The following is a 27,797-nucleotide window of genomic DNA, read 5'->3' on the forward strand; positions in this document are numbered from 1 at the left end:
GTTAGTGTTTATGTTGTATGGTGTGCGGTTGCTGGTGAGTATTTGCTTCAGGTTGGGAGGCTGTCTATAAGCGAGGACTGGCCTGTCTCCCAAGATCTGTGAGAGTGAGGGATCATCTTTAAGGATAGGTTGTAAATCTTTGATGATGCTGGAGTATCAGTGGCTCTCCCGGCTGGTAGTACTTCTGGGCAGGGACATCCATTATCATTTGTTTCAGTGTGTCAAATGCTTCCTGTTGGGGACCTACCCAGTCCCTCTCAACATCCTGTCTTGTGAACTGACATATGGGTTCTGTTACCGCAGCCACTTGTGGACAGATCTTGGACAGAAAATTTATCATTCTCATGAAGTGCTGTAACCCTTTCACATCCACTGGAGCTGACATGTCTCTGACTGCCTTGATCTCGTTGGGATCTGCTTTCAGTTCCTCCGCTGTGAGCACATGTCCAATGTATGTCACCTCATGCTGTTTGAGTTGCATTATTTCTGGATTGAATGTTATGCTCTTGGTCCCTGTATCAGTGTAAAAAACCTTGTAATTTTCTGTCTTTTCAATCCTGGTTCAGTGACCCTGGGTCTATGCAGATGCATAATTTGCCTGACTGTCCTCTCTGGGTGCGATGATACCCCTGCTCTGCAAACTTTTGAGCTATTTGTGTATTGGTTTTCATAGTGCCACCGGAATGTCCTTAGTGGTAAGCACACAGGTTTGACTGTCAGGTTACTTCCCAGCACAGCTTTCCTTTGGGGCACCTGTCACCTTTGAAAACATCCCCATATGCTTTTAAAATTGTCTCCATTGTCCATGGAAATCCCTTTTTGCTTCTTGTACTGCAGCTTTAAAATTCTGACACTGCATCCTGATCAGATCCATGGCACGTATGGCCAAGAGGGATCTGTGGTGCTTACTATCCACCACCACAAACTTCAGTCAGTACTGTCTGTTATTTTTCAGGTTAGTTACTATGAGGTCAAATTTTCTTACGGGCTGCATTATGCTCTCATTGTACATTATTAGATTGTGCCTGAGCAATCAGATTGCAAGAGGCCCTGCTATCCAGCTGAAATCACATGGGGGATTTCCCTATTAATATTGTTGCAGCGTTGTCTCTTGTTGCTTCCCTGTCCCATTAGTCTGAATTTGATAAGCTCTCAGACTCAAGATGTCATTACCACTATCTAATGTGCCATCCCTATCTTGTACAAGTCTGACTGAATCATGCTGGGACCTTCCTCTGCTCTTAAACACACTGTTAAAACGGTTCAACTTTCCACATTCCTACCAATGCCATCCTTCCTCCATGGCACTTCCTATGGATATGGAACTGTGGATCCTCTCCTTTGCTGTCATCTCACTGCATCCATTTCTGGGGGCTTTCATCCTCTCTCTTGAGGCTTCCGCTGTATGCCCCACATCTAGGCTTCGGTCTAATGTGAGATCACCTTCCCGGAGTAGCTGCTCCTTCAGGTGGTGATCCCAAGTGCCACAGACTACCTTGCCCTGAATCAGGGAGTCTGTTAAGTCTCCAAAATTGTATGTAGCAGACAGTGTCCATAAGGCAGTAGCACAGAGGTGTATCCCTTCCTCTTCAGATTGGTCTCTCGTGAAAAACCAGTGTCACTCCATAGTTTCCTTCTGCTTTGGGGAACAATATGTCCTCATGGCTCCTAGCACTACTGTGAGGCTTGAGGCTATGGTGAGCTTCAAAGTGCTGCAGATCTCTTTGCCCTTTTTCCCCAATAAGGTAAAGTAACAGTTTTATTTTCCTGCTGTTGCCATCCTCTTGTATGGCCAGGTGTAGATACCACCTTGTTCCACCAGTCCATTGCTGGGTGAGGTCTCTGTCTCAAAAATCCAACATTCCAAGGTGCTTCAGACCCAGCTCCATGACTTATGCTGCCAGCTGCTGCACTTCAGAAAACTCCCAGCTCAGATACTGCCACCATGTTTCATTTGCAATGAGTGAAGCTAAATGCAGGTAAGTTGAACAAGTGAAACTTTAGTAAACCCTGTGGACCATCCTACTCATGTCATAAGTTGCTCCCAGCCTAACTCTCTGCATTCCATGTTCCATTGATGTCTCATCAATAATAATTTCTCCAGGGAACATTGATCTTCTGACTTCAGTTCTGCTTATCATGATACATACCCAACCTGGAAATTACACCTCCAGCTCCAGGATAGATGTACCTTTAGAATCCAGACTCTTAATAGTGTGGAGGAGATCGAGCCTAAAGAGACAACATTTGCCACAGAGAGACTATTCAACTTGGCCTTCACCAGTGTGAACCATAGATGATAGAAGTGAGGGAAGCTGAAGTCCTCCTTTAGTCTCCCCTTTCCAGTGACGAAGAATTGGAGCATCACGTTACTCTGAAATAATTCTATGGGTCTTTTGAGCATAGTTTAGAGGACATCAGAAAGAATTTTTGAAAAACTAAGTCAAAGTGAGAAAAAGAATTTCTGCCCAACTTCAGTGTAGCAGTAAATTAAGTATCAGATGTTCACAATAAGGTTTCAACCAGCAGAGCAGAACTACTCAAACAGGAAAAACACCAGCACTACACAACTGGAATGCAGTTCCAATGAAATTCAAGCTTAAAAACAACTCCAGGATATTTTAAATGAAAATGAAAACAGCCCCAGCATGCCAATAAGCAGCCTCCAATGAGTTAAAAAAAAAAAAAGTACTGCTGGACTCAGAAACCCTCAAAATGCTTAAAAATATCTCTCTCTTCTGCCTCATAGAGGAAATATCTCTCCCTTCTCCGCCAATAAAATCCCAAAGAAATGCAGGCAAAACTTCAAAATGACCCCATCTGAGTACAAAAACAGCCATAGCAAAGCCCAAAAGCCACTCCAAGCAGCTAGGTAATCACTCTCAGACCAGCGGCAACAAACTGCCCTCTGTTGCAACCCTTCAGGCAGCATAGAGGCCCTGACACTTCCACATCTGCTCCCCACAGAGGGTGGAATCTGCCCTAGTGCAGACAGCCAATAGAAGGCTTGTGCACCACTTTACTCCTCAAAATAGGGCTTAAGTGATTCCTAGGCCTCGTCTACAGCTGGCGTGAACAAAGCCAACTTCCAACCCAGAATATGGATGGTCAAGTCTTCTTGCACATAAACAAATGTAATCACACATCATGTGTATGCAACACTTTTCCAAATCCCTCATTTGAAAATGTTCATAATACAAGTAATCTAAATCAGGTTCACATTTCTCCATGTCAAATTGTACTTACAAGAAAGTTTTTCTGTTCTTTAGCATCTAGATATGATAATGATTAGGTGCTTATTTATAAATACTTTGATTAGAGATACTTTTTTTTTTTTTTGCTTTTAATGGGCAAGTTTTCAGTTTCCATCTTTAAGGTACTGCACAGCAATACACCATGTAATGAGCATGTCACCATACGCAAAGCAGGGAGGAGGAAATGTGGCTTCTTACTAAAAGCTTAATGTGGGGTACACACTTCGCACATAAAAAGTGGATGTCAGTTGTGTTTGTGGTGCAGTTTCCAGTTTGCAGAGGATAGCCATTGCCTTGTTAAAAAAAAAGATTCACGGCCTCTCCTGTCACCTTTCTTCTCATGTGACTATGGACTTTGTAGCAGGATGGTTACTCTGCTCCTGCCCTTCAGGGCTTAAAACAGCCCTGGGGGAAGGTTGTGGCTGGGAGCTGCTAAAATGGGCTGACTGGGAAGTGGCTGCAGCTGGGCCACACCCCAATCAAGCCACAGCTGGCCTGTATAAAGATGCTGAGAGCCAGAAACTCAAGAGTCTTCCTCTGCCTGTAGAGGGAAAAGGACCTGGCTGCAGGGAGCTAGAGACAGGGTACCTGAGTGGAGCAGGGCTGGGGAAAGGCTGGGGAGCTCCAGCCTGGAAAGCCCCAGGCTGTGGCCTAGCATTGGGCCAAATAGGTACTGGGGGTTGCAGAGGGCAGCCTGGGGTAGGCCACGGCAGCAAGTCCAAACCCAACCTTGCCAGTGATGAGTAGGCTGATACTGCAGTCTGCCCCAGGGTGTGGGGCTAAACGATGACGGGCAGTAGCCTTATACTGAGGTGAGGTGGGACTAGTGGGTGGGGATTCCCCAGGGAGGGGAGACCCTAAGACTGAGAGGATTATTGCTAGGGAGCAGCACCCCAGGTAAAAGGGCACCAGGTCCAGGGAGGGACACAGGGGGCCAGAGGATAGGTGGATCACTGGCCTGCAGAGGGTGCTCTGGAGCTGGAATGGGCTAATTCCCACAAGTCACCAGCAGGAGGCGCCACAGGGGTGAGTCTGCTCCTCTACAGGCTTGTCTAAACATGAAAGTTCATTCAGAATAAGCAAAAAGAACAGGAGTACTTGTGGCACCTTAGAGACTAACAAATGTATTTGAGCATAAGCTTTCATGGGCTAAAACCCACTTCATCGGATGCATAGAATGGAACACACAGAAAGAAGATACTGTAAGAGGCCAATCAATTGAGATGAGCTATCATCAGCAGGAGAGAGGAAAAAAACCTTTGAAGTGATATCTCCTGCTGATGATAGGCCTCTTACAGTTGGTATGGCTACTCCCACCTTTTCATGTTCTCTGTATGTATAAGTATCTTCTTTCTGTGTGTTCCATTCTATGCATCCGATGAAGTGGGTTTTAGCCCATGAAAGCTTATGCTCAAATACATTTGCTAGTCTCTAAGGTGCCACAAGTACTCCTGTTCTTTTTGCCGATACAAACTAACATGACTGCTACTCTGAAACCATTCAGAATAAGATTAGGTGAATTTAAAATGTATTAAATATTCTTGATTAACTTCCTCTATGGACACTCTTTATTCCAAAATACATTGCGAATAGAAAGACCTCCAGGAATTTTTCCTGGAGGTACTTGTCAATCCTCTGCCGAAAGTTCAGTGGCAAAGCAGCTTTGTTTCTTCCCCCATTGTAGGAAACTTTCCTGTGCCATTCGGCAATCACTTGTGCAGGGACCAAAGCAGCACACAGGCAAGTAACATAGGGACCAGGGCAAGAGCCACAAGTATGTAGTAGATGTACCCTCATTTCCCTGCTTACCCTTAGCAGTGACATATCTGCTAGAATGACTGCTGCCTGTGGAAGTGTGGGAAAATTTAAGATTTTTTTCCCTAGTTGGCTGCATCACAACCCTTGCAGAGTGAGTGCTCTTTTCCCCATGTGGAGCACCCCCTTTCCCCCCGCCAACACTCACCATGCTTTGAGTGTTCGCAAAGATGTGTGGTTGCCAAAGGTCAGTGAGAAAGTGATTGTTATGTTGCAAAAGGTGTATTTTACTGAACTGTTTCAATGCTGTGCCTGAATTTAACAATCATGCCTCTGTGCATTGTTCTTTGTGCTTCGGCAGATGTGGCCTTCAGGAACACCCCATACACACCAGCCGAGCGTCTCGGCCAGATAAGAAAGTGCGCAAGATGGGGCAAAGAAGATGTGTTCTGGGAGGTACTGCACTACTGTAATGCAGAGAAAGGGAGTTCTGGGAAGCCGAAAGGCAGGACAGAAAAGAAAAGAGTTTGTTAAGGACATTACTGAGTGGATGACTGGAGTAATGGAGGAGCAAATGCAGATGCTGAAGTCCTTAATAATGCTGCAGACTGAGCAGATGCATGCCCGCCCTCCCCTGCAGCACATTCAGAACTCTTTTCCATGCCCCACCCCCAACTCCGTCCTTTCCACTTTCCAGGATTTCTTGGTTTTCTCTTCACTCCACCCCCTTGGACAACTGTCACCATGATAGCTGGACCTACACAGAGCCTTGAAAGTCTGCTCTTTCCTGGTACCTCCTTTCCCACCAATCATCTTTATGTGTGTTGTGTCTTGTGCAATAAAAGCAAAGTTTTTGATTGGTAACTCATCTTTATTTGTTTCCTACAAATTGAGATTAGCAGGCACTACCAATACATGCACAGGCAGTTTATTCATGTGCTTGCTGGAAGTAAGGCCCCAAATGTCACTGTTCCTTCCTAGGAAAACTATATGTAATGTAACATTGCAGCACCAATCAGAGAGATACATTACTGGTTCTCATTTTCAAAGTGTTGCTTCAAAGCCTCCCTGGTTCGAATTGCCCCACTCTGGGCTCCTCTGATAGCCCTGGTATCTGGCTCCTCAAAATCAGCAGCCAGGCAGTCTGCCTCAACACTCTACCCCTGACCAAACCTTTCACCCTTAGCTTCACAAAGACTATGCAACATATAACACGTGACTATGACCATGGGAATATTATCCACATTAAGGTCTAACCAATCGGCGGCAGCTCACTCACGCCACTCCATTCTTCAGCAGCAGTTCACTCCCTCTCTTCCTCTTCAGCAGCAGCTCAAAGAGGAAGAGAGGGACTGAGGGACCCGCCGCCAAATTACTGTCGAAGACCCAGATGGGCTGCCCCAATAGCGGACAGAGTGCCGCCCCTTTGTACTGGCTGCCCCAAGCACTTGCTTCCTTAGCTGGTGCCTGGAGCCGGCCCTGGTAACTTGCCAGCGTGCCTTTAATCTGCCAAGGCACATTCAACTGTCATCCAGCACCTACTCAGCCTGTTGAACTGCTTCTTACTGCTGTCCAGGTGTCCTGTGTAAGATTGCATGAGCCATGGCTGTAAGGGGTAAGCCGGGCCTTCCAGGATCACTATGGGCATTTCAATATCCCCCACTGTAATCTTCTGGTTTGCAAAGAAAGTCCCTGCTTGTAGCTTTCTATATAGGCCAGTGTTCCTGAAGTTGCATGCATCATTCACCTTCCCAGACCATGCCACGTTAATGTCAGTGAAACGCCCACAGTGATCCACACATGCCTGCAACTCCTGGAGAAGTACCCCTTCCTATTAATGTACTCTGTCGCAAGGTGGTCTGGTGCCAAAATTGGAGCATGTGTGCCATCTATCACCCCGCCACAGTTAGGGAAACCCATTTCTGCAAAGCCATCCACTATTTCACACACATTTGCTAGAGTCACTGTCCTTCTTAGCAGGATGTGATTAATTGCCCTGCACACTTGCATTAATGCAGCCCCAACGGTCAACTTCCCCACTCCAAATTGATTCACAACCGACCGGAAGCAGTCTGGAGTCGCCAGCTTCTACACAGCGTTTGCTACATGCTTCTCTACCGATAGGGCAGCTCTCATTCTGGTGCCCTTGCACCGCAGTGCTAGGGCGCATGGGTGGCAAGTTTGTAGAAATTTTGGTGGTGCCCAGAACCCGCCCCCCCAACTCCACCCCCCCAAACTCTGCCCCCACCTGCCTAAGGCTCTGGGCGGGGTTTCGGGGGGAGGTATGGGGTGCAGGTCCTGGGCTGGGGATTAGGGTGCAGGAGGGGTGCAGGCTTTGGGATGGAGTTTGGGTGCAGGCTCTGGGCTGTGGGTGGGGGTGTAGGAAGGGGTGAAGGGTGCAGGCTCTGGGAGGGAGTTTGGGTGCTGGGTGCAGGCTCCGGGCTGGGGCAGTGGGTGGGTGTGCAGGAGGGGGTGAGGGGTGCAGGCTTTGGGACGGAGTTTGGGTGCAGGCTCTGGGCTGGGGGTGGGGGCGTAGGAAGGGGTGAGGGGTGCAGGCTCTGGGAAGGAGTTTGGGGGTGGGAAGGGGTGTATGGGAAGGGGGAGGGGTGCAGGCTCTGGGAGGGAGTTTGGGGATAGGAGGGAGTGCAGGGGTGAGGGCTGTGGGGCTGAGGATGAGGGGTTCATGATGTGGGGGGGCTCAGGGCTAGGGCAGAGGGTTGGGGTGTGGGCTGTGGGGCTGAGGATGAGGGGTTCATGATGTGGGGGCGCTCAGGGCTGGGGCAGAGGATTAGGGTGTGGGGGGATGAGGGCTCTGGCTGGGGCTGAGGATTAGGGTGCGTGGGGATGAGGGCTCTGGCTGAGGATTAGGGTGCGGGGGGATGAGGGCTCTGGCTGGGGATGAGGGGTTTGGTGCGTTGGGGAGGCTCAGGGTGAGGGCGGAAGCACAGGGTAAGGGCAGCCTGCCCTGCCATTAGTGAATGGCGGGCGCTAGGACCCTGGGGCAGCAGACAGCAGTTCTGCCAGGAGCCGATCTCTGGCGGCGGAAGCAGGCAGGGGACAGGCGTGCGCTGCTTTCTGTCAGGCAGGGACGCCGCGCGGCGGGGGGGGGGGGGGATACGCAGGGGGAGGGGTGTCAGGCGGGGGCTGGGACCTGCTCCAGGCAGGGACACGGCGGGGCAGGTGGGGGAGGCCTGCGGGGACCGGGGCCTGATCCAGGCAGGGCCGGGGGAGAGACCCAGCTCCAAATATTGCTGGAGCAGGGCACCCGGCCCTGAATATTCCTGGAGCCTGGGCACCGCAAACATATATAACCTGCTGCCTATGCTAGGGCGAGCTCCGCACTCAGTTCCAGGAAGCTGGTTTTCTACATCCAAAAGTTCTGAAGACACTGCTTGTCATCCCATACCTGCATGACGATACGATCCCAACATTCAGTGCTTGTTTCCTGAGCCCAAAAGCAACATCTATTCTTTGCAGCTGTTCTGTGAATGCCAAAAGCAATCTAAAGTTGCTCCCATCTATATCACACAGTGTATCAGGCAACTGGGAGTCTTCTCCAATTAGGAACTTCACAATTAACTGCATTGCCATCCGTGATGTCTTCAGGACAGTTATCCGCAAAAAGAACAGGAGTACTTGTGGCACCTTAGAGACTAACAAATTTATTTCAGCATAAGCTTCCGTGGGCTACAGCTCACTTCTTCAGATGCATAGAATGGAACATGCATCCGAAGAAGTGAGCTGTAGCCCACGAAAGCTTATGCTGAAATAAATTTTAGTCTCTAAGGTGCCACAAGTACTCCTGTTCTTTTTGCAGATACAGACTAACACGGCTGCTACTCTGAAATATGACGGTTATCAGATCACAGGAGAGCAGTGTGGGATACTTCTCTTCTCACAAAGATGCCGGGTGCACAAAGAAGATCCAGTGAAAAATGCCATGAAAGATAGCCGGAAGCCCATGGAGTGCTAGGACAGAAAGCAATGCATCATGGGACATTGAGCCCGGTCCCAAGATGCACTGCGATCCACTCCGCCTTCCCACAACACCTAGCAATAGAAGGTGTCGAGCTGGACTGTGGGATAGGTACCCACAGTGCATTGCTCTCACTGTCAATGATAGTGCCCCAACTGTGGTCATGCTCTGCCGACAGAGGGAGCGAGTATGAACATGACATTCCAATTTTTATTATGCTGATTTTTGAGTGTCGACATCACTTTTGTCGACCGAACTTGGTAGTGTAGACAAGGCCTGAGTCAGAGTTCCAGCTTTTCAGCTGGGATCCTGCACAAGGGGGGTGCTGATCAGGTGCTATTTTCCTCAATCAATTACCAGAGCAGCACTCTGCCTACAATTCTGAAATAGAGACAAGGAGACTAAAAGTAGGGAAATTCAGTTGCTAAGTAAACACAATACCTAGCACATTGTTGTGCCTAACAAATAAACACACACAGTTAAATTCCACCCTCATTTACACCCTTGAGAAATTGACTCACAATTTTTTAAATCCCCAGTTGGAGTTTACCTAGCAAGGGCTAACTATTTTAAGTGTCCTTATTGTTGAGAGCCACACTTCAAAGTAGCCACACACATTTTACACAAATTTAAATGGAAAATGACTCCCAGGCTGAAAATTTCTTCTCAAGACTCAGGCTATAGCAACATTGTTACAGCACAGTTGAAAAAACAGGTCAGTGTACTTTACAGGGTATTTTAACATTTAGATTGGGCTGAGGGGCTGCTCGTAACTTTAAGAAAGGTCATTAATATCCCATATATCTGAATTACAGGAAAAATTACAAGTTAAAAAGGAAAAAGTTTACCCAAAGAGCATATGAGTGTAAGACAGAAATAAGTGTCAGTCCACAGCACAGAGAGCTACCAAAACTGGTTTTTCAGGACATGGGTGGAGAAGATTCTGTTTTGAAAGAAATTATGGTAAGCTTTGAAATTGTCACTAGTGTAAAAATCACCCTACAAGGTCAGAACTGACTTTTATGCACCTTGTTTTCCCTAAGAAATATATGAAAGATGAATTTTAAAATAATTCTTTTGCATACAGTGCAGCAGGGTTTTTTTCAATTGTATAACTTTTATTGCAACCTCTCCTCCTTTCATCTCTGAAATATTTTAAGTGAAGAAACTAAATGCCTTGTTGCCCGTAAGCATATGTTTCATTTCATGATGCACTAAAATGACTGTCTTGTATCAAAACAGTTGTTTTACTACTTTATACAAACTATGCAAGCGTGTTAGTATCTTCTAGATACTTTACTGATAATTTATCCCTAAAAGGCTAACTACTGATGAGGTTTTCAGCATTCACCATAAGTTCAAATAAATGAGATCTGTTTATTTTATCACCTCTATTTCCTGTGATATTTTCATTTTAAAGAAGAAATGCCATAGAAATTATAAAGAAGCATCAAAACAAAGGAAAAATACCAGTAAAACACCTCTCATGAAAGCTGGGTGAGCAGCCAGTTTGTCAACTGAGAAATAAAAAATATAATTAAATAAAATCAGTCACACAAGCAAGATAACAAATTGATAATGTATAATGTAATGCACACACTGTGGGCAAGATTTCTAACAATGTGCCATGATTTTGGGGTTCCCAGCTTTGAGACACCATGAAGTTGCTTGACTTTCACAGGGCGTGTACTCAGCCCTTTCTGAAAAATCAGGCCCCTTTAAGGGGCACAAATTGGGCACCTTAAATCACTGCACACTTTTTAAAATCTTGCACTTTAAACATATGGTATATTTAAAAAGTAAAGCTTACCTCTATATGATAAATAAGTACTCTGTAGCTGGTCCACTCCAGTGATTGTCTTGGTGGTCACCTGGAACTGACGCGTAGTTAAAGTTTACAGAGAGCAGTATCACACACTCCATCTGACTGTCTGAAAGGCTCAGAGGTTTCTCCTTCAGAGGCTGAATCATTTATGGAGGAGGTGGGAGGTGTGGAAAAGGGTGTCTCCTAGTACAAATACGAATTCAATAAAAAATACCTGTGAGATTGCTGTACTCCTGTACTTTCTGTATTCTTTATATAAAGGAGGGCTGGGTTTCACAAATTTAAAAAAGCTTTCATGGATCCAGAAATAGCCCACTGGCTGTTGATACCTATACTATATACGATTTAGTATGGATTCTCCTCACAAATAAAAGCTCACTGGGCAATGGACCTGCCTCTCAAATAGAGGTTTTAATGACTGTCACACATATTTACATGTAAGAAGTATGCGAGGAAGCACCATCTTTCATAAAGGAAAGGTCTCCAGAAGTGTTATGCGAGGAATGTGCACTGGAATCTGACACCCATTAAATATTTGTCTCATTTTGTTATGTTAGGAGAGAAAAAACATCAGCCAAGAAAAAAAATCTCACGCCAGAACTTGTTGCAAATCCCTGCCATCAGTGTGTATTTGTGTTTCGTTTTATTACTGCTAATGTTAATAGGGCAAAGGCAAAAGACTGCCTCCATTTTCCCCTACAGTTGCAATTCACTACTCTGTATGTTAAGAAGAGGCTCTCTCTCCATGAACAAGGGACAAAGGAACACAGGATTCTATAGCACTGAAATGGCCACACCCAAGATCTAGGGGCTACAAACAGGCCCACACTGGTTCTATAATTTGGGGACTTTTTTTATAGTAACAAATGTAAGACCTGATCCTGAAAGCTAACTTCAGTGGGAGTTGACATTGTTCAGCTCCTCACAAGATCAGGCGTGTAGATGTATTAGCATAGCAAATGTGCCTTTAGAGCAAATTTTTGTAACCTCCATTCTTGTTAAAGGGTACTTCATGCCAGGAAGGTAGGCTCCGTACTTTGTTGAATGAAGATTGTAGTGGGGCGGCTGACCCACTCCCTGAGAATTTGGGCTGAAGCAGGCCAGTGGGCCTGTGCAGATGAACAGCCACTAAAAAAAGGGCTTATTGGGAGACAATCAGGGCCCTGAATGGAGACAGCCAATCAGGGCCAGGCTCAGCCATATATAAAGGCTGCTCAGGAAGGGAGCAGTCTGTCTGTCCCAGGCCTCTGAGAGGGGAAGGTCAGTCTCCAAAGGTGGGAGACTAGTACCGCGGACAGTGCAGTGCTGGCCAGGCTCGGGGAGCAAAAGGGAGCTCAAGCCCGTAGCCTGCCAGGCTGCAGGCCCTGAAGGGAAAGGCCTAGCGGGTGCAAGGGGCCATAGGGGAAGTGGCCCAGGGAAGCAGACAGACAAGGGGAGGGAAGGAGGACAGCGAGGCTGCTGCCAGAGGGTCCCTGGCCCGGGACCCAGAGTAGAGGGCGGGCCTAGCTCCCCCTCTTCCCCCCTTGCAGTACACCTAGCCATCGGCTGTAGGGAGCGTCCCATTATAGACTACGCCAGATCCCTGACAGGAGGGATTAGATTTTGGGGTGTGTGGTTGTATGTGGTGCCTGGGGTGTAGAGAGACTGCTGATCAACCCCGGAAGGGGGTGTGGATGGACTAAGAGGCACTGCCGGAGGGCATTGGTCCAGAAGAGGACGCTGTGAGTTGGGAGCAACCTGGGTCCACATGCTAACTGAGGGTGAGGCGATGGACGGAACACCACCAGGAGGGGGCGCTCCACTGGACAGAGCTAATTCCCAGAGTCACCAGTGGGAGGCGCTGCGGTGGTGAGTCCCAACTCTGTCACAAAGATATATTCTGAACATGTCTTATATTTGACAAAACACTGTTGATTAAAACAATTCTGCCAGAGGGGCAGCTCTTGAAAAATAATAGTAGTATATAAGTTGCCAACCACCACAAACTTCAGAATTAATTAATGGAAGCTAATGTGCCTTTCTATACCTCTGAATTACCTGTTTTCTAGAGGTGAAATGTTTACAGGAGGTAGGGCATGTTCAGGGAAACTATTCAGTATGTTATCTTTTCAAGATCAAACAAACTGTTTAGTGAATCCATCCTGCTAAATAACTGTTAGATATGAGGAAAACCTTTCTAACTGTAAGGATAGTTAAGCTCTGGAATAGGCGTCCAAGGGAGGTTGTGGAATCCCCATCAATGGAGGTGTTTAAAAACAGGTCGGACAAAACCTGACTGGGATGGTCTAGGTTTACTTGGTCCTACCACAGCACAGAGAGCTGGACTTGACCATTTCTCAAGGTCTCTTCCAGTCCTTCATTGCTATGGTTCTAACACCGAGTTCAGGTGCTGGGTAAGATCCATTGGCCAATACTCTACATTTGCTAGTCAAAAGCTACTCACAAAGCATATAGAGGTAACCTCCAACTGTCTTCCAGTGCTGCCCCATTTAGCCAAAAATTTCAGAAGACGGCTAACAGCTTCCGATAGAGTTTTGGAAAAATTAACATCCAGCTACGAAACGGTCACTCTCTGTATCGCAGCTTTGAAACTCGGAGAAGAAACTATGCGCCGGAGACAGCCAGCCAGACAGCAAACAGAACCCTGCAAATCTGTGGATATCCACGGATGCGAATGAGGTTATTTGTTTCCCATCTTTGCGGATCACAGATCGGATGCGGATCTTTTTTTTTTTTTAATCTGCGCAGGGCTCTAGAGCAGTGGATCTCAATGTGGGCTTCAATCCAAAGCCCTGAGCCCTGGTGTCCACCGCGAGGCTGAAACCCCGAGACCCAGCATCCCCAACAGGGCCAAAGCTTGGAGCCCTGCGGGAAGGGAGCGCCGAGGCTCGGAGTTCCAGGCTTTAGCCCTGTGGGGGAGGGGCACTGGGGCTCTGGGCTTTAGCCCCATGGGGGAGGAGGAGACACTGGGGCTCAGGACTTCAGCCCTGCCAGGTGGGGGGATGCTGGGGCTCAGACTCTAGAGCAGCAGTTCTCAAGGGTCTGCCTGTGGGGCTGAAGCCTAGAGCACTAAGCCCCAGTGCCCTCTTTGGAGCTAAAGCCCCAAGCCCTGGCAGCCCACATGGTGGGTAGTGCTGGGGCTCCAGGCTCTAGCCACGTGGTGGGGGGGCACATTGGGGCTCCTGGCTTTAGCCCCACAGGGGCGAGGGAACACCGGGGCTTGGAGCTTCTGCCTCATGGGACCACAGACCCCCTGAAACCAGCTTACAGCCCCCCAGGGGGCCAACAGATACCCCAGTTGAGAACCACTGCTCTAGAGGATGCTGCTGCGGGTGCGGATCTATATAAAAGATGGAGTGCAGATCCCAGGTCGAATACAATTTAATTACTGCAGATGTGGATCAGGTACAGATTCAAATTTTTTTATCCATGCAGGGCTCTATTCGTTAACCATAAGCAGAGCTTCCCTGAACAGGTGCTGATACAACAAGTGAAAGCTGGACGTGAAAATGTTGATAAATATAAGATAAATATGGACTGATACTAGGCTTCACTTAAGTATAGAGTAGACCTATCACAAAACAAATTACTCTTGTGCTATCTGCAGATTCAATAAATGGAGACTGTTTGATAAAGAGGAACATTACAGAAGTTGACTGTGTGGCTTACCCCTATTTCAAAGCTGAAACTGGAAGAAGGAAAAGAGAGAAAATGTTTACACACTTCTACAGAGTACAGCAACCCACCACGCAGATTACCAGCCATTCTCCTCTATCTCTATTGCTGTCATGTGCAAATAAACTATCTGGTCAACAAGAAATACTCACACAATATGTCAAAAAATAAATATTTTAAAATATATACACAATAAAAATGGCCTGAATCCAACCCTCAGGAACAAACATTCCCAAACTTTGAGGCAATTCAGATTAGGACACATACTTTATTTCTGGATCTCAAAATGAGAGGTCAAACCAAGGCCACAAATCAAAATCCCCAGACATTTTGGACTGTTCACTCAGAGTTCTGAACTCTGCTTATTTCTAGCATACAGTGCTCCATAAATTTAATTATTATTTGTATTATCATATTAATTGTTTTACTTCTCTGTGAAACAGCAGTACACAAACCACACTAAGGCCTTGTCTACACTACAGGACTATTTCGAATCTACTTAATTCGAATTTGTGGATTCGACCTTATGAAGTCGAATTTGTGTATCCATACTAAATACACTAATTCGAACTTCTGAGTCCACATTCACGGGGCCGGCGTCGACTTTCGAAGCGGTGCACTGTGGGAAGCTATCCCACAGTTCCCGCAGTCCCCGCTGCCCATTTGAATTCTGGGATTTCCCCCCAATGCCTGCTGGGGGAAAAAATGTGTCGAGGGTGGTTTTGGGTAACTGTCGTCATTGAACCATCAATCACGCCCTCCCTCCCTCCCTCCCTGAAAGCGCCTGCGGGCAATCTGTTCGTGCACTTTTCTGGTCAGTGACAGCGTGGACGCCACAGCACTGCAAGCATGGAGCCCGCTGCGATCCTCGCCGTTTTCTCCTCCTCGCACTTTATCGTCCACCTCTTCCACATTCAGCTGCTGAGAAATTGGGCTACTTTTCAATGGTTCTGCAAGCACTGGGGGACCATAGGGGACGTTTTACCAACATGAACGTCGGATGGCCGGGCAAGGTTCCTGATGCATGTGTTCTCAGGAACTGTGGGCTGCTCAGATGCCTGCTGGAAGGTAGTTTCTTCCCGTACCACGAAATAACTGTTGTGGATGTGCATTTGCCTATAGTGATCCTCGGTGACCCAGCCTGCCCGCTAATGCACTTGCTCATGAAGCCCTATACAGGCGCCTGGGACAGCGACAAGGAACTCTTCAAATACCAGCGAGCAGCGAGCAGCGTGACCTGTGACTGTTCAGTTTCTTTACAGAGAAGCTGAACCTGCCCCTGTTTCTTTACCCAGTTACTGTTGACTCTCCTCTTCGGTTAAATACCCCGTTCTCCCCGTTTCCCCCACTTCCAAGACACGTGTAAAAATAAAATACATGTCACACTGTTACTGAGGAGAGGTTTCTTTATTCATGACTTTTCGTTAAAGGGTCGAAACTGGAACGCAGACTGCGGTGGGTAGGGTGTGCGCTGATGTAAAGACCGCCTCTAAACTTAAGGAATGACAGGCTCCTGCTCCTACAGCGGTCCGCATTGCCGGACTGCTTGTTTCAACGGAGCCTGCCATCCCTCCTTTTTGGGATTCTGTGTGCGGGCGGCTATGTGGCCTTGTGGCGGAGGAGGACGGATACAGATTCCTCTGCTGCGTGACTCAGCGGTCCACAACAAGGACTGCTGTATAAGATCTGTACCCGACCTCCCCCGCTAAAAAGTCACATCCCCACCGCCCACACAGAACCTGGAAACCACCTCCCATACCGACCACGGTGCCTGCTGACTGCACTGTGTGTGTTACCCGCTGCTGATCCGGCCCCCGTGTCTGTACCCTGCGAAAGGTGCCTGTCCTATGCAATTAGCAACGCACTTCCCCACGCACCCCATTCAAACACAGTCTTCAGTGAAGAAACATGACGGAAACAGTACTTAACAGCAAAGTATTTTTATTACTTAAGTACACAGTTATGGGATGGGACTGGGATTGGGACTTGTTTGAGTCCGGAAGGGAAGGACTTATGCAAACGTAGGGTATGAGAGCTTTTGATTACTTGAGCACTCTGCTGGGGTGCAGTGACAGTATTCACAGCCCAGGGCGGGCATCCTCCTGGTTATTTAGGGTGAGGGGGGTATGTGACTTTGTGGCGGGGGAGGGCGGTTGCAGAGATACTGCCGGGGGCTCTGTCCTGCAGCGGACCTGCAGAACATACACAAGTCGCCGGAGCGTGTCCGTTTGCTCCCTCAGTAGTACAAGCATTGCTTGAGTCGCCTGCTTGTGTTCCTCACGCCACCTCTCCTCCCATTCGCTGTGTGAGCGCTGGTACAGAGAGACTTTCTCCCTCCACTGCCTCTGCTGGTCCGCCTCGGCTAGGTAGCAGCCCACACATTCATCGAAAATCGTGTCCCTTGTCTTTTTCTTTCGCCGCCTAATCTTCGCCAGCCTCTGCGAGGTGGATGCTGTGGAAGGTCTGGAGACAGTGGAAGCTGTGAGATGGGAAACAGTTAGTTAATTCCTTGCAATGATACTTTTTTGCGAACAATTAACTGAGTCTAGGCTGTCTCTGTGAATTTTTTGTTGAGACCCCTGTGCCTGCTGTTGCACAAATCATTTGCGCGGTGGATTCTGGGTAAATGTCGCCAGTCATTCCTTCCTCCGGGAAAGCAAGGGCAGACAATCATTTCGATCACGTTTTCCATGAAATGCCCTGGCACACGCCATAGCGTGGCAACAATGGACCCTATTTTGCCTTTTGTGTATGTCACCGTATGTGTACTGTATGCCGCTGATAGAGGCGGACCAGCAGCGCTACACAGCAGCATGCTTATGCTTTTGCATGACAGCAGCGATGGTTACCAGGCATACTGCACCGTCTACCATACCATGAACTGGTAAGAAGACGGTAATAAGATGGTCATGGTTACCTGTCCTTTTGCACTGCGCCATTTGGTGCTGTCATAAGTGCCCCTGGTCGATCAGCCAGGGGCGCAAAAGCAAAATTTGGGAATGACTCCCCGAGTCAATCCCTCCTTTTTGGGTATCTAAAAATAGAATCAGTCCTGCCTAGATTATGTGCAAGTGTACTAGAGAACCACTGTATCATACAACCAGAGACCACAGCTGCTCTCTGTCCAATCCTGCATAAATTTTGAGCTGAACGCTATTCACAGGGTGTGCTCCTGAAACAACCCCAGCTGTTCATTCCGTTCTTCCCCCAGCCTTCCTGGGTTCCAATACCATTGTCCCCCCACTTGTGTGATGAAGTAATATAGAATGCATGAATAAGACACAGGTAGTCGTTTGTGAGAAATGAGTGGAAGGAAGCCTCCAGCTGCAATGATAGTCCAGAGATGACATTAAGGGGTGTGGAGGAGGGAGCCACTCATCCCTCTGCTAGTCCAGGGGCAATTGAATCTTTTCTTTACAATGAAGGGTGGGGGCTGATGGATCTCAGCCCCCTGTTGCAATGATGAGGACGGTTACCAGCCATACTGCACCATCTACCATGAAAAATTAGCAACAGGCGGCCTTGACCGACCGGTCCCAAGCAAGTTGGTACGGTTGTCATGGTTACCAGCCCTTTTGCACTGCCCCATGTGCCAATAGGCTGATGATGAGGATGGATTTCCATCGTTTTGTACCATCAGCCATCCATAGCGTTGGGGGGAGCAAGGATGTTGGTGTTGAGTGCTGCACCATCGCGTCTATCTGCAGCATTCAGTACAGATACGGTGACATGTAAAAGAGTCAACAGAGGATTGTTTTCCCTTTTACTTCTGGGGGTCGGGGGGGTGCGTAAATTGCCGAGCTATGCCCCGTCCCACCGCGGACACTGTGTTTGACCCTAGAAGCATTTGGAGATCAGCCAAGAATGCAAATGCTTTTCGGAGACAGCAGGAACTGTGGGATACCTTGTGTCCTCGTTCCCCCCTCCCTCCATGAGCGTCCATTTGATTCTTTGGCTTTCCGTTACGCTCGTCACGCAGCTGCGTGCTGAGTCTGTGCTATGCCGTCTGTCTGTTTATTTATTAAAAATACTTTGGACCAGGCGTAACGTAACATTTCTTCCCCTACTTAGATGCAGGAGTCTCCGAGCGAGATCACCGTGAGGACAGGCACTGAAGGAGATAGAGAGCGCATGCTGCGTGAAATCTAGCACGAACCACGGACCTATGCAGCCGTGCTCTGGGAGGCAGTGCTCCCTGAATACCGCATGAAAGCCTCGCGCGGAAAAGTGTGCTATCACGGAGCACCCAATAAGGCAGTTCTCCCCAGGAACCTCCTGCTGATGCTTATCGATTAACGGCAGGAGAGCTTCGTGGCGTTCTCCCAGGAGGATTTCTGTTCTATCACCATATATACAGAGACCTCCTTTTCACACACTTCAGATTCCTGTTATATTAAGAATAAAAGTTAACATGGTTAAAGCACTTACCGACTGCTCCTACCCCTGATTCAGGATCCGGGTTCCTGGCCGGGGAGGGTTGGTAGGGGATCTCCGTGAGGGTGATGAATAGATCCTGGCTGTCGGGGAAACCAGCGTTGTAAGCGCTGTCGCCTGCCTCGTCCTCCACAAACCCTTCCTCATCTTCCCCGTCCGTGAACATCGTCGAGGAACTGTCCGTCGACACTGTCCCATCATCAGAGTCCATGGTCACTGGTGGGGCAGTGGTGGCAGGCTCCGTAGCGTCCGTTGGCCGCTTTGATTTTTTGGTAGCCTTGTCTGGGGTCCTTGATTTTCACGTGGCGCTGCGTTGCATGACGGCTGTATCCTCAGTCTGTATCATGGCTTTGGAGACCTTCTCGTAGGTCTTTGCATTCCGTTCGTTGGAGCGCAGCTCCGAAAGCACAGACTCCTCGCCCCACACACCGATCAGATCCAAGAGTTCCCGGTCAGTCTATGCCGGGTCCCTCTTTCTATTCAGAGATTACATGAACTCCTCTGCTGGAGAGCTCTGCATTGCTGCCGGTGCTGCGGAGCTCGCCCCGATGTGCAACCAGAACGTCAGATTCAAACCGCCCAGACAGGAAAATGAATTCAAATTTTCGCGGGTCATTTCCTGTGTGGCTGGGCAGAGAATCCAAGCTCGGGCTGCTGTCCAGAGCGTCAACAGAGTGGTGCAGTGTGGGATAGCTCCCGGAGCTACTAAGTTCGATTTCCATCCACACCTAGCCTAATTCGAACTAGCCATGTCGAATTTAGCGTTACTCCACCTGCCGGGGTGGAGTACCAAATTCGAACTAAAGAGCCCTCTAGTTCGAATTAAATGGCTTCCTGGTGTGGACGGTTGAGCGGTTAGTTCGAATTAACGCTGCTAAATTCGAATTAAAGTCCTAGTGTAGACCAGGCCTAAGGAACTTTTAGTGCGTCGCAGGCTAGTGCACAGTAGATTTAGATCCCAGCTTGCCATGCACTAGGTCTCCTTGTAGACATATCCAGCCTAAGAAGCTGTAGAAGGGAGAAGAAAACCCGTCCACACAACAATCACAGTGCATCCTCACCGCATAGGCAGCATCACTATCTCCTCCACCAAAAAAAGACAAGAACAATTCAAAATTGCTGCAGTTCTCCCAGAGTAAGGAAACCTTGTGAGCAAAGACATGTTCTTCCCAGGGATGTATGAACAGCTTTACAGAGCAGTGCAACAAATGCAGAGAAACACATACCTAAATGTGACCCACCAATAGCGTTTTTCCCCAAAGGACATAATTGCTGATTCATCTCTTACCCAATACACTAGCTTAAGGCATGGGATCATGTTTTGCTATAAGAGCCTGCTATTGAACTCAGAGCTAAGGATTTCTCTTTTCATTCAAGCAGTAAAGTCCTGTGGTTTGTTCAAAACAGCCCTGGTTTGATCCCTATCTATTACTGTGGTACCTTATGTAAACAATCATGGTTCATTGTTCTTAGGAGATAATCAGATACCGTTGGCTGGCGCATACTAAGGCATGCACTCAGCGCTGGATTGCTTGGGCATTACAAAAATCTTAGAAAACAAAAGAGAAGCAGCCCCCAAAATAAGCATATAAATAAAGGGCGAGGTACTCAGCTGGTGTAAACTGGTGCAGCTCTACTGAAGTTAATAGGACTGTGCTGATTTACATCAGCTGAGAATCTGGCCCAAAAATTCCTGGTATACCAAAAGTATAAGGCTTTAGGGAGGAATCAAGAAAAAGTCTTGAGAATATTTGAGTTAGGGGTCTCTGATACGACCCATTTATCTGCAGACATTTTCCATAATTTCCTAATGATTACCAGCATCGAGAATTTTATGAACAAGTAATCAAAGGTCAGCTTCCCGAACGGACCAGATGGTTAGCAAATCATGTAAATCAGCTTCAATTTAAATATCATTGATCAAAAGTGAACAGTGGATACTTATGCTTCAAAGATCTGTTAAAATGGCTTCTGGGAAATTGCTACTAATGGCTGTTGACTGTTAAAACTGAATGGCACTAAGATAAAACTGTTCATAACCATAAGTACGGCCATCCTGGGTCAGACCAAAGGGTCCATCTAGCCCAGTATCCTGTCTTCCGACAGTGGCCAATGTCAGGTGCCCCAGAGGGAATGAACAGAACGTAATCATCAAGTGATCCGTTCCCTGTCACCCATTCCCAGTTTCTGGCAAACAGAGGCTAGGGACAGCATACCTGCTCATCCTGGCCAATAGCCATTGATGAACCTATTGTCCATGATTTTTTCTAGTTCTTTTTTGAACCCTGTTATAGTCTTGACCTTCACAATATCCTCTGGCAAAGCGTTCCACAGGTTGACTGTGTGTTGCATGAAGAAATACATCCTTTGGTTTGTTTTAAACCTGCTGCCTATTAATTTCATTTGGTGACCCCTAGTTCTTGTGTTATGAGAAGGAGTAAATAACACTTCCGTATTTACTTTTTCCGCACCAGTTATGATTTTATAGAGCTCTGACATCCCTCGCCCGCGTCGCTTCCTGCTGCCCCCATTGGCCTGGGATGGCGAACCGCGGCCAGTGGGAGCCACGATCAGCCGAACCTGCCAACGCGGCAGGTAAACAAACTGGCCCAGCCCGCCAGGGTGCTTACCCTGGCAAGCCACGTGCCAGAGGTTGCTGCCCCCTGTCTTACAGGAAAGCAGCACAGACCCCAACGCTGCACCTGCTCCAGCTGCCTTGTGGGGCCTTGCAGCTTTGCCTGGTAATCTCAGGATCTTCACCTCCTAGCTGTAAGTAGGTGCCAGGTGCATGAGAGTGGACATAGTGATAGGCAGCCCAGATGTGTCTACAGGCACAGTACAGTATTTACTCTTTTTTTTTTTTTGGTCTCCACTGCTGCCTGATTGGTTACTTCCAGTTCCACATGGTGTCCAGTTGACCAGTCAGTCCATAACTCTGGTATTCGTATCTTTGAGGTTCTATTGTATATAGAGGCAATATGATATTTTCTGCAATTTTACATTTGAGTTCCTTCAAAACTCTTGGGTGAATACCATCCGGTCCTGGTCACTTATTACTGTTTAATTTATCAATTTATTCCAAAACCTCCCCTAATGACACAAATACAGGAACATTAGGGGTTGCATAGAGATTGAACCCCACTGTAGAACTATTAGTGTAGCAAAAGATTTCACACCATACAGTGTTAATATGCAGTTTTGCTCCCTGATTTCTATTGCATCCTGAGTTAACAAGATGGTATTGTGTTGTTTAGTTGGTTTTAACCTATCCTTTGCTGTGAGGTCACTGTGTCTTGATATTCAGCAAGATGTATTTTCTGTACTTGACTTACCTGTTGTGTTTTTAAATATAAAAACCTATTACAAATTCATGTTCCCACCCCATATTCTTGCTAAGGGTTTAGCTAGACAGCCATATGAAAACATCAGAATGTTGTCTAGTGCAGTACAGCTGTTACACAAATGTATGAAAGAGAGAGAGAGGGTTGACAATTAATTCACCAGGTATATCCTGCAGCCAGGAATAGTTAGGAGGAGTATCATTTGTGACAATCCCAAAATAGGGAGTATGCAGCCACAGCTCATTCACCTTATTGTCTGATGTAATGTTTCCTTTCTGCAGTCTTCCAAGAAAGATTTCCATACCATTCAGAATCCCTCAGGTTGGATTCTGCCCATGAATTTTAATAAAAATCTCTGTGCCAAAATTTTAACCTTAACAATGGCTATAAATCTCCATGCTTCATGGCATACATTGACAACTGATGGGATTAGGAAGAAATTTCTCTGTGGACAGGTGTTCCATAATTGTCCACTAAGGATAGGGTCCTACCAAATTCATGGCCATGAAAAACGCATCACAAACCATGAAATCTGGTCTCCCATTGTGAAATCGGGTCACCCTTACTTCTGTGCTGCCTTCAGAGCTGGGTGGCTGGAGAGCGGCAGCTGCTGGCCAGGCACCCAGCTCTGAAGGCAGCACCCTGCCAGCAGCAGCACAGAATTAAGGGTGGCAATATCATACCATGCCACCATTACTTCTGCGCTGCTGCCTTCAGAGCTGGGCAGCCAGAGAGTGGTGGCTGCTGACTGAGGGACCAGCTCTGCAGGCAGCAGTGCAGAAGAGTGGCAATACCATACCATGCCATCCTTACATCTGTGCTGCTGGTGGAAGCTCTGCCTTCAGAGCTGGGCTCCCAGCCAGCAGCCACCACTTTTCAGCTGCCCAGCTCTGAAGGCAGCACCGGCATCAGCAACAGTGCAGAAGTAAGGGTAGCCGTACCACCACCCCCCATAATAACTTTGCCACACACACACACACACCTACCTCCTTTTGGGGTCAGGATCCCTATAATTAAAACACAATGAAATTTCAGATTTATATAACTGAAATCATGAAATTTGATTTTTATAAACCCGTGACCATGAAATTGACCATGAATTTGGTACGGCCCTAACTATGGGATTTCTTAAACTTTCCTCCAAAGTATCAGGCACTGGCACTGCTAGTGACAGGACACTGGACTAGATGGATTACTGGTCTGATCCAGCGTGGAAATTCTTATTGTCCAGTGTTGACCTTGGTTCTGACTGCGGCCCAGATTTTTAAAGAAATTTAGGCATCTCTTCATGCAGCATTGTCTAAATAACTTTAAAAATCTGGGCCTAAAGCAGTAGGAGCTGTGTTAAACTAGCCTCAGCTGGAAGCCATCTTTTCTCAGATGTTATGACTATGTATAGGTGTCTATGTAGAATGAAAAGTATGTTGTCTTCCTTTCTCCAGCTATCCTCCTCCAACTATGCAACCATTTTGTCCTGAGAGCATTCCTTTCTTTAACTCTTCCCAAAAATCCTCTCTCTTCTCCTTCCTTTTCCAAGAAGGGAATCTCCAACTATAGAGAGACTCCACACTCCTCTGTGTCTTCCTCTGCAGTGGCGGTATGTCCATTGGGGTGTTAACAAGGGTTGAGAGAGGAGCAATATCATGTGACAGGAGCTGTTATGCAGAGGCAAACAAGTTAAGGCTCCTTTTGATGTTTGCAGTTATCAAAATTAATATATTTTAGGGGGCCATAAATTGATGATAAATGCACTCTGAAAAATGCACCAGTGGCAGTGCCTTGCCTCATGGATTAATTCTTGCAACATAAGTTGCATCAGTCCTAGTAACCACTGTTATTGTACATAGCCTCTCTCAGGGAAGACATTCCAGTTCTGAAGTTAAGGTATGTAGCATGATATCTTTGCCACACCTTCCTAAGCACAAGAAAGAGCACCGCCAGAGCTGTCAAAGCTTTGCAAATACATTTTTTAGATGCCAAGCAATCCTTCGGTGACCATGAAAAAGTATCAGGCAGGGTATTATTCTCCTACAAGGTGTGGTACTGAGAGAAGGTGGGGAGAAGTCCATACACCAGAGATAGCAAGGAGGAGCTGCTCTAAGTGATATGCATAAAAATGCCTTAACCCCTTCATTGCTCATAGTTTCCTCAGAAAACTGCTGTACAGGCTCTTATTTCCCTTTTTAAATTGAATGTAAGGGTGCACAGGCTACATCTGACAAGAACAAGCACATTTCATGAAGGTATGTGATCTTCAGTGCAAATGGATTAAATTAGGACCAGTTTCTGCCATGCTTATATTGGATACTACCTTAGTCCATGAATCAGTGGAACTGCTCAGATGAGTAAGGTACTAATCAGCAAGGCAAGCTAGCTCATGCAATGCTCCATTTGTATGTTTACATCTAGCATCATTATCATTGCTACTCTAGCTAAAAGAATACAAAGAGAGTTACTGATAAAACCATAGTTGTCCAAGGAAAAATGTGCTGAAAACTGGCAGAGACAAGAGATATCAGTTACACACCAGCTGAATGGGTAGAGACCATTTGTATCTTATGTTATTGATAAACAGCTTGTTTGTTTTATTGCCATCTGGTTTAATGAACATCAAGCGTGTGGGAAGAGTGTGGCTAGAGAAAGGAAGGTTAGACAGGTTGAATTCTCAGGACCTTCCTGGGTTCCAAACCAGGTAATAGTGGGGGGTGACAGAGTTATGACTGGATAAGGTATGTGTATGGAGGGCAAGCAGAACTTAGAATTTGCAGGTACTGTGTGTAATTGTTGTTGGTAGCCCTTGGGAAGAGCTAAAGGAAACAAGATGGTGAAATTAATCAAATTTAAAATGTTAGACAAACAATCATAGAATCTCGGAAATGTAGACCTGAAAAGGACCTCGAGAAGTCAAGTCCAGCCCCTTTGTGCTGGGGCAGGACCAAGTAAACCTAGACCATCCCTGACGGATATTATTCCATACCTCCCTTGGAAACCTATTCCAGAGTTTCACTACCCTTATCGTTAAACTCTGGACTGTCTCCAATTTGTCCACATTTTTCCTAAAGTGTGGTGCCCAGAACTGGAACCAGTACTCCAGCCTCACCAGTGCCAAGTAGAACAGGACAATTACCTCCTGTTTCTTACATAAAACAACACTCATATTACTACACAGAAGGATATTAGCCTTTTTCGCCACTGCATCACATTGTTGACTCATGTTCAATTTGTGACCCACTATAAGCCCCAGACCTTTTTCAGCAGCACTACCAGCTAGCCAATTATTCCCCATTCTGTACTTATACATTTGATTTTTCCTTCCTAAATGTAGTCCTTTCCACTTTGTTTTTCTTCAATTTAATCTTATTGATTTCAGATCTATTCTCCAATTTGTCAATGTCCTTTTGAATTCTAATCCTGTCCTCCAAAGCTCTTGCAACCCCTCCCAGCTTGGTATCATATGCAAATTTTATAAGCATTCTCTTACTCCAGTTTCCAAGTCATTATGAAAATATTGAACTATACAAGGGGCATGAAAGTTGCTTTATGTATCTTTGTGCTTGAAAATATATACCCAGAGACATGGAGTTTAAGGTCACAATGGATCACCAGATCATCTAGTCTGACTTCCTGTATATTGCAAGCCACCAATGCCACCCAGCACCCAAACATTAGACCCAACAATTGTAAATAGATCAACTACTACATCTGCAATAATACATCATGGCTAGGGACTCCAATCATGCGCTGCAGCAACACAAGCCAGAGAAGAGACTGTGCTGCATCAATGTAAATTGACCAGGGTGCCCAGCCCATAGAGGAGAATAGGGTATGGGAGAAAGATGAGGCATTATACTGCAACTTCGCCAAGGCAGCAACATTTATGATCAGTTTTCAGCCAAAAGTTTTTGGTTTTCAATTTTTTGCCAAAAAGTTGAAATTTGCTGCAGTGAACACTCCCCCCTTCCATTTTCCAGCCAGCTCTAATCTCTTTGGATACCAATTAATTTGGGTAGTAAAGTTAAATTTTATATTGTTTACTATATACTCACAAACATATGGATAAATAATCAGTTGTATTGAAGTACATTACTACATACAATGAGTAATCTCAATTAGCTAATATTTGTACAGCACAAATATCAAACAGTAGAGCAGATCAGTGCCAATTATAAATGGTGTTGTTTTGATTGGCCAGTGTCCAGAAAAACTAGCAAAATTTTTAGAGATTCCAAGGCCAAAAGGGACCATTGTGATCATCTAGTCTGGCCTCCTGTAAAACACCAGCCAAACACTTTCCTAAAGTAATTCATAAAGCGTATCTTTTAGAAAAACATCCAATCTTGATTGAAAAGTTGTCAGTGATGGAGAATCTCCCATGACACTTGGTAAATTGTTCCAGTGCTTAATTACTCTCACTGTTATAAATGTATGAATTTGTCTAGTTTCAACTTCCACCCAATGGATTATGTTCCACTTTTCTCTGCTAGACTGAAGAGCCCATTATTAAATATTTGTTCCCCACATAGATATTTATAGACTGTAATTAACTCAGTCCTTAACCTTCCCTTTGTTAAGATAAACAGATTGAGCCCCTTGGGTCTAAACTATAAGACAGGTTTTCTAAACTTTTAATTATTCTTGTGAGTCTTTTCTGAATCCTGTCCAATGTATCAACATCCTTCTTGAATTGTGGACACCAGAACTGGACACAGTATTCCAGCAGTGGTCTCACCAGTGCCAAATACAGAGGTAAAATACCCTTTCGATTCCTATGTGAGATTCTCCTGTTTATGCATCCAAAGATTGCATTAGCCCTTTTGGCCATAGCATCACCTTGGGAATTTATGTTCAGCTGATTATCCCCCATGACCCACAAATCTTTTTTCAGAGTCACTGTTTCCCAGGATAGCATACCCCATCCTGTAAATATGGCCTACATTCTTTGTTTCTAGATGCATACATTTACTTTGAGCCATATTAAAACACATATTGTTTGATTAAGCCCAGCTTACCAAACGATTCAGATCACAATGTGTTATTGACTTGTTCTCTTCATTATTTACCACTCCCCTAATCTGTGTCATTTGCAAACTTTATCAGTGATGATTTTATGTTTTTTTCCAGGTTATTGTTAAAATAGCACAGGGCCAAAAACAGATCCCCACAGGACTCCACAAAAACACATTCATTTGATGATGATTCTCCATTTACAATTACATTTTGAGACCTATCAATCAGTTAGCCAGCGTTTAGTTCATTTAATATGTCATGTTAATTTTATATCATTCTAGTTTTTTAAATCAAAATAAGGGGGTACCAAGTCAAAAACTTTACAGAAGCCTAAGTACCTTACCTCACCATTATTACCTTTATCTATCATATTTGTAATCTCATAAAAAATATCAGCTTAGTTTTACAGGATCTATTTACCATAAACACCTTTTGATTGGCATTAATTATATTACCCGGCTTTAATTCTTTAAGAATGGAGGCCCATATCAGCTGCTCCATTTTGTTGCCTGGGATTGATATCAGACTGA

The 27,797-nt window shown here is 46.2% G+C and overlaps 1 protein-coding gene across 2 annotated transcripts in view; it reads right to left on the reverse strand.

Annotated features, from left to right (window-relative positions):
- SCEL (sciellin) overlaps positions 1-27,797 on the reverse strand; it is a 116,740-nt gene that overhangs the window by 58,455 nt on the left and 30,488 nt on the right. Inside the window, exon 2 of one of the 2 annotated variants that reach the window (XM_045012506.1) lies at positions 10,796-10,993. The gene's annotated coding sequence lies outside the window, so the exon portion shown is untranslated. Of the gene's footprint in view, positions 1-10,795; positions 11,205-27,797 lie in introns of those variants that run through there. The other variant, XM_045012514.1, reaches the window with a different exon arrangement.

Source organism: Mauremys mutica, chromosome 1 (genome assembly GCF_020497125.1).
Source record: "Mauremys mutica isolate MM-2020 ecotype Southern chromosome 1, ASM2049712v1, whole genome shotgun sequence".
Taxonomy (NCBI): Eukaryota; Metazoa; Chordata; order Testudines; family Geoemydidae; genus Mauremys; species Mauremys mutica.